Genomic DNA, 8,686 nt, shown 5'->3' on the forward strand with positions numbered 1-8,686 from the left:
GATTCAACTCAAAAATGTAAATCAGCAAAAACTTGTTTACAGTGTTGATTTTTCTTCAGAAGTGACACTTCCCAGCAAGCATATATGTTTTCAAAAGGTGTCTAATAGATGTGTAATAGACATCTAAAGATAGTCGTCTTGGTTAAAACTAGGCTAAATTTAGGCTGTCAGAGAAAATCTAAAAGACATCTAAGAATAGGCCCAAACTAGACTACTCGTCAAATAAGGCCCGGATTGGCAAATCGGGAGGACCGGCCCACTGGGAATTCTCCTGGTCCTCCCGATTTGCCAATCCGGGCCTGATTTGACGACTATTTTTTTTGGCTGTGATGATCGGTGTTCCAAGCTGTGTGCACTCTCAGCAGTCGCACTTTTTCGAATAATTAATTTTAATGAATATTACTCCTGCTCAATAAATATCAGATGATTCACTACATTAATATATCTGACATAACTTGATCCGTCATGATAGCACCATCACGATAGCACCGTCATGATAGCAACATCATGATAGCACCGCCATGATAGCAACATCATGATAGCACCGCCATGATAGCAACATCATGATAGCACCATTATGATAGCGCCATCATAATAGCACCGTCATGACAGCATCATCATAATAGCACTGTCATGATAGCAACATCATAATAGCACCGTCATGATAGCACCATCATGATAGCACGGTCATGATAGCGACATCATGATAGCACCGTCATGATAGCACGGTCATGATAGCACCATCATAATAGCGCCGTCATGATAGCAACATCATAATAGCCCGTCATGATAGCAACATCATGATAGCACCATCATGATAGCACCGCCATGATAGCAACATCATGATAGCACCATCATGATAGCAACATCATGATAGCACCGCCATAATAGCAACATCATGATAGCACCATTATGATAGCGCCATCATAATAGCACCGTCATGACAGCATCATCATAATAGCACTGTCATGATAGCAACATCATAATAGCACCGTCATGATAGCACCATCATGATAGCACGGTCATGATAGCGACATCATGATAGCACCGTCATGATAGCACGGTCATGATAGCACCATCATAATAGCGCCGTCATGATAGCAACATCATAATAGCCCGTCATGATAGCAACATCATGATAGCACCATCATGATAGCACCGCCATGATAGCAACATCATGATAGCACCATTATGATAGCGCCCTCATGATAGCACCGTCATGATAGCAACATCATAAAAGCACCATCATGATAGCAACATCATGATAGCACCGTCATGATAGCACCATCATGATAGCGCCATCATAATAGCACCGTCATGATAGCAACATCATGATAGCACCATCATGATAGCACCATCATGATAGCAACATCATAATACCACCGTCATGATAGCACCATCATGATAGCACCATCATGATAGCAACATCATGATAGCATGGTCATGATAGCAACATCATGATAGCACCATCATTATAGCACCGTCATGATAGCACCGTTATGATAGCGCCATTGTGGTTCAGTGGTCGACGCGAGTTCCAACCTTACCCGAGTAGTTTTTTTTTTTTTTTTTTTTTTAAGACATATAATACTGTTTGGGTTACTTATATAGGTGTACATATTTATTTTTGTGTGTGACCACCGTTACAAATGACTGATATCTATAAAGAATTTTGCACAGAATATATATTCGGATATTGCAGGAAAGGACATTGTGATGTTTTAAAGAATAGTGTTGGAGATTTAGCTACTCTTTAATTTTCTCATATTTATGAAAAACATTTAAAGTTCTAAAGCAGCTGTGTCCTTGAAAAAGACGTAATAGTGTCATTAGAATCTGAATTGGAATTGACGTTATTTTAATATAGTCAGTCGTGAACTGAGGTGGGCCGGTCTAAGAATTGAAACTCTAGGGGTGAAATAAAGGGTCGCACTCCGGCCCTGCGGAAATAAACAGGAATGATTAACTACATGTATAAAGTCTGTCTAATCTGTCATTTTGATGACTAGTCTAGTTTAGGCTATTCTTAGATATCTTTTAGATTTTCACAGACAGCTCAAGTTTAGCCTTGTTTTAGCCAAGCTGTCTACGTTTAGATGTCTATTAGACGTCTATTAAACAAAAAATTGTTTACTGAGTTGTATTAAATAAATCATTTTAGAATGAACTAGATGCAAAATAGCATTCTCCTACTTAACTAATGTAATGAATATGCTGGACAATGATTAGTTTTTCTTGTCTGGATTCTATAATTCGCCTGTTTGCACTTATAAAGCATCTTTGACAGTCTAACATTGGCTAAATTGCTATAGAAATTAATGTGAATTGACCAACCTGGAGCTAGGCTAAGTGGAAAAATGGAGAATAATAAAATAAATAATAGAAATAATAGACACTCATATTGAATTGAACTTTTTTAAACAAACTAAAAGCACGATAGCATTCTGCTACTTATCAGATATATTGAATATGCTGGACAGAGGTGGGATTTTTTTTGTCTGAATTTTATAAATTGCCTGTTCAGATCACTTTTATTGTCACATCATCAGCAGCACGTGTGCTATGATTTACCCTCGTACAATCAAAAAAAAAAGTGTTGCTGGTTCAAACTAATTATTTAAAATGAGCTGAGACAACACAATTCTTGAGATTTTATTGGGGCAACCTAATTTATTTATGTTTAATCTACTTTAATCTTTTCACTTAATCGATTTGTGTTTGGGACAATATGAATGGTGTGGAACCCAGCATTTTTTAAAGTGTAAAGCTTCTGTAAATCAATGCGAATTGACCAACCTGGAGCTCAGCTTGATGGAAATAGGAGTTGTTTTACATCTTGTTATTTTTTCCTGTTATTTAAGGGTTAAACTTTAGATTACCATCGCATTTCCAACTGGTTCCCTATAGACATTTGTCCATATTGTGCTGGCCGTGATCGGCTTCACAAACTTTCCTTGTTGAGCTTTTTGACTCATTACAACTGCACCATTGAATCAAGCGATACGCCCGGGCTCGTCTATGTCTTATTACATCATCATGTCTGACAAAAGTGACACTCATATTGAATTCAACATAAGCATTTTGAAACGAATTAGAAGCACAATACTGACATGTTAAATATGCTGAACAGTGATAAGTTTCTTTTTTGACTTTTATAATTTGCGTGTTCACACTTACAGTTGAAGTCAGAATTATTAGCCCCCTTCAAATTTTTTTCTTCTTTTTTAAGTATTTTGCAAATGATGTTTAACAGAGCAAGGAAACTTTCACAGTATGTCTGATAATATTTTTTCTTCTTATTTGTTTTGTTTCAGCTACAACAAAAGCAGTTATATATATTTTTAAAAGCCATTTTAGGGACAAAATTAATAGCCCCTTTAAGCTATTTGTTTTCTTGATAATCTACAGAACAATCTACTGTTATACAATAACTTGCCTAATTACCCTAACCTGCCTAGTTAACTTAATTAACCTAGTTAAACATTTAAATGTCACTTCAAGCTGTATAGAATTATCTTGAAAAATATCTAGTAAAATATTATTTACTGTCATCATGGCAAAGATAAAAGAAATCAGTTATTAGAAATGAGTTATTAAAACTATTGTGTTTAGAAATGTGTTGAAAAAATCTTCTCCCAGTTAAACAGAAATTGGGGAAAAAAATAAACTAGCGGTCTAATAATTGGGGGGGAGGCTAATAATTCTGACTTCAACTGTATAAAGCATCTTTGACAGTCTAACATTGAATAAATTGCTTTAGAAACAGCTCAGCTTGATGGAAATAATAATTGTTTTACATCTGGTTAGTTTTTCCTGTTCTTTTAAGGGTTAAACTTTAGATTACCGTATCATTTCCAATTGGTTCCCTTTAGACATTTGTCCATATTGTACAAAGTTCCTTTGTTGAGCATTTAGACTTATTACAATGCCACCTTTGAATTGGGTGATGTCGGGTCTATAACGTCAAGCGATACGCACAGGCTTGTCTACGTCTTCTCTTACCTCATCATGTCTGACAAAAGTGACACTCATAATGAATTCAATGTATTAATTTTGAACAAACTAAACAAACACTAGCATTCTGCTGCTTAACTGATAGTGAGTATGGTGGACAATGATACATTTTTCGTTTTTTAACTTCATCATTTTCCTGTTCATCCTTATAAAGCATCTTTGACAGTCTAACATTGTACAAAATGCTATAGAAACCAATGTGACCTGCCTAACCAGGAGCTTGATGGAAAAAATAGTTGTTTTACATCTTGTTATTTTTTTTCCTATTCTTTTCGGAGTTAAACTTTAGATTATCATTTCATTTCCAATTAGTTCCCCATAAACATTTGTCCATATTGTGCTGGCCGTGATCGGCTTCACAAACTTTCCTTGTTGAGCTTTTTGATTTATTACAACTGCACCATTGAATTAGATGATTGCGAGTCTAGAATATCAAGCGATACGCACAGGCTTGTTTATGTCAGTGGTTCTCAACTGGTTTGGCCATGGGACCCACATTTTTACATGGTCATCAGCCGGCGGCCCAAATTTTCAGGACTATAATATAATTTTAGGAATTATAATTAATTTGTATTTATTTATTAACATACACAAGTAGTGACAGATAAATCATAAGAAAATCACCAAGACTTACAAATAAACAATATTTTATTATTGTCATTTAACAAAATGCCTCAAATTATAGAAATATTACAAAGTAAAAACGACAAATGTTTGGTTTCTAAAAGTGCTCTTGTGAGAGCACATCACTACATATGACACACTGAGGTTTAAGCCTTTTTTTTGTCATCAATATATGTAAATTTACATATTCGGGGTCGTGCTTGCGCTTTGACATATTTGTTGCTATAATTAAATGAAATTTTACATGTCAAACGGTACAGTTGTCGCTCCGCATTTCAAAATAAAACTCTTATTTAAGCAAAATAAGTTAAAAATTAAACATTTGACCCACTGAAAATGTTTCCGCGACCCATCAGTTGAGAAACACTGGTCTATGTCATACTACATCTTCATTACATCATCAGATGAATGCTTTTTTATAATCGCTTGAAATCGAAATCGGATTTTCGATTAATTGTACAGCCCTATATATTAGTGGAGCATTTTTATGCCTTTTTCTACCTCAATACTTATCATCTCCCGCGCCCCCCTTATAAACCCTGGCGCACCCCTTAGGGGGGCGCGGACCCCAGGTTGGGAACCACTGTTTTAAAGCATCTATATAACTAGTAAATAATAGTTTATAGTTCATGATAATTCACAATAAAGTTAACAAATGCAACTTTTAGATAAGCAAATAATCATATTAACATTGATTAACGCTATATTTGTAGAGGGTAAATGTCATTGTAATGTTTCTTTTTCAGCAGATTTTTTAAAACTCACATCCTTCAAGGTCTGAGAGCTTCTTCAAGGTTATTGTACAGCGTGTTGTCAAGCAAGTTTGAAAACTCTTTCTGCTCTGCAAGTCCTTGAAGTGTAATATTAATGCAAGTTGTCAATGATTGGCATGAATAAAGTATGAAAACATTTGTTCCTTCGCCTTTTGTGTAAAGAAACTCTCTTGAGGGACGGAACATGCTGCAGCTGCTTTAGTGCAAGCATAACCATTGCTGTTAATCAAACATTTAACTCTTTTTAGTTACAAAACCATTCAAAAATACTGGAAAAGCACTACATGGAAGCTGGACAGACCCGTTAATGAGGTTCATTAAACACAGAAAAAAAACAGTGTTTACATAAATGTTTCTTTTTATAGTGTTCTCTGAGATATTTGGATCATGCAACAGACACAAAGCTGTACTGAGCATATATACAGGCCTGGAGCTACGAGGTTGGGGGGTGGGGGGATGGGGGGAGGGGTTGCCCCTTTAGAAAGAATTTGTGCCCCCCAGGTTTCATAAAGAGTTGTTCATTGAAAACTCTTTCTGTCAAAAAGTACTAATGCTACCATCATTCCAACCTTCAGAACACACATTTAGATATATTATAATATGAAATAGCAATTGAATTAAGAAAACTGTGAAATTAAAGCAATAGTGGAGAGATCTGGTCCCTGCGTCAGGTCAGGATGCGCCTGTATATAGCCTTTAAAGCATGCACGCTGCAGATAGGTGCACTCTAGACAACTGGCATAGTGTATGGCATGAAGGCGAGCAGCCTAATTCATTACATGTTTTGATAAACTAATTATTTAAATACAACTCTCCTGAGCTCTGAAAGGAAAAAACACAGAAGAAATTTGCCGTTAAATTAATTTTAGCAGACACGCAGCTGCCAATCATTTTCACATTAGTTTTTCAGTCAGGGGATATGTAGCCTAATAAAAATGTTTAGTTCAATGCACAGTCCCACAGTAATCTACACTATTATTAATATTATTAAAATGAAATTGACAAAACACAGAAACATTTGGAATGTTTGCTTTCATTTTCAATTGCTAAAGCTAATTTCACAACTGTGTAAAGAAACATCCTATTATGCAGCAGCAGTGTCAAGTTAGGACACTTAAAAATGCCTTTTGAGTTTAAAGATGATCAGCCAGCGAAGTCAAGTTTACAGTTATACATGAAATGGGTATAGTGCGTGAGCAGGTGGATTTGCTGCGGATCAACCTCTCACATGCGCTGCAGGTAGGCTGAATGTAATTATTAAACAAAATCTATTAATATTTTGTTCAACAATTACACTTGATAAAAGCAGTCTGCAGAAACAGTCTGATTGGCATTCTCCATATGTACGTGTCATCAGAGGGGGAAAGCCCCACCTATTAGATACCATCTCTCGCTCATTAGCATAAGACATTAGTCTTGCTTTTGAATGTGCCATTATGCTGACACGTAGGCATTTTTAGCTCCACCCTCTTTTAAAAAAGAGCACAATCTCGTTTGAATTTAAAGCGACAGTCACCCAAATGGCAAAATTAGAATCAAACCCTAAAAGGGGGCAGTTTCAAAGAGTTATAGAACATTATTTGAGTGATTTTATCTTGTAAAAAGAAGCACAATTGGTCCCCTTTGAACTTAATGGCCCTTTTCCACTGAGTGGTACAGTATGGTACGATTCAGTACGATTTTGTGACTGTTTCCACTGTCAAAAGGTACCAAAATTTTGACTGTACCTTACCACTTTTTGGGTACCCTTTTGAAAAGGGTACCTATAGGTAGAGCTATTATAATATATATATATATTAATATATATATATATATATATATATATATAAAGTAGCTGAATGCTATTGGTTTACAGAGATCTGTCACTAGCTCGTGCACAAGCCAGGAGAATGAAAACAAAGGAAGCGCCATTTTTTAAATACACAGCCGAGACATTACATCGTTATAATATATACATACCCATGGTCAACCCGAGCTTTAAGAAACTTTGTTGTCATCTTGATAAACAGCCACCTAGCCAAAAAGTAGAGCAGAATCTATCCTGTGCCCTGTAGTTGTTTAAAAGGCCGTCTTAAGCAAGAGGTTTCACTTTCTCAGGAAGCTTGTGTGCGTGTCTATACATTTATTATATATAATTAAAGACGCTACAGTAGGCCATTTTGCCCTAGCATTGATCTACAGTTATTATCAAATCGTGTTCATAGAAAAGTTAGTAATAAACATTTATACACAAGTATTTATGTGTATAAAGCATCTGTTCTGTGAGAAGTGTTTTTCGTCCCTGCTGAAAAAAACAGCTAAAACCAGGTTTTAGTTTTAGTTTAGTTGGTTAAGCTGTTTTTAGCTGGTCTCCCAACCTAACCAGACTAGTCAAGCTGGTCTCTCAGTCTGACCAGGATGGTTTTAGCTGGTCTCTCAGCCTGGTGAAGCTGGTTTTTGCTGGTCTCCCAGCCTGGACAGGCTGGTCAAGCTGGTTTTAGCTGGTCTCCCATCCTGGCCAGACTGGTTTTAGCTGGTCTCTCAGCCTGGCCAGGCTAGTCAGGCTGGTTTTAGCTGGTCTCTCAGCCTGGCCAGGCTAGTCAGGCTGGTTTTAGCTGGTCTCCCAGCCTGGTCAAGCTGGTTTTAGCTGGTCTCCCAGCCTGACCAGCTAAAACCAGTTAAGACCAGTCAGCCTGACGAGCTAAGACCAGCTTGACCAGCTAAAACCAGTTAAGAACAGCCAGCTTGACCAGCTAAGACCAGTAAGACCAGCCTGACAAGCTAAAACCAGCCTGACCAACTAAGACCAGCTAAAAACCCCTCTAAAACCAGCCTGACCCGCTAAAACAAAGACCAGGTAAGACCAACTTGACCAACTAAGACGAGCTAAAAGGTGACTAAAACCCCTCTAAAACCAACTAGGACCAGCTTAAACCAGCTAAGATTAACCTGACCAACTAAGACCAGCTAAAAGGTGGCCAAAACCCCTCTAAAACCAGCCTGACCAGATAAGACCAGCTAAAACCACCTAAGACCAACCTGACCAACTAAGAACAGCTAAAAAGTGACTAAAACCCCTTTAAAACCAGCTAGGACCAGCTTAAACCAGCTAAGATCAACCTGACCAACTAAGACCAGCTAAAAGGTGGCCAAAACCCCTCTAAAACCAGCCTGACCAGCTAAAACCACCTAAGACCAACCTGACCAACTAAGAACAGCTAAAAAGTGTCTAAAACCCCTCTAAAACCAGCTAGGACCAGCTTAAACCAGCTAAGATCAACCTGACCAACTAAGAC

Source organism: Danio rerio, chromosome 8, assembly GCF_049306965.1.
Source record: "Danio rerio strain Tuebingen ecotype United States chromosome 8, GRCz12tu, whole genome shotgun sequence".
Taxonomy (NCBI): Eukaryota; Metazoa; Chordata; class Actinopteri; order Cypriniformes; family Danionidae; genus Danio; species Danio rerio.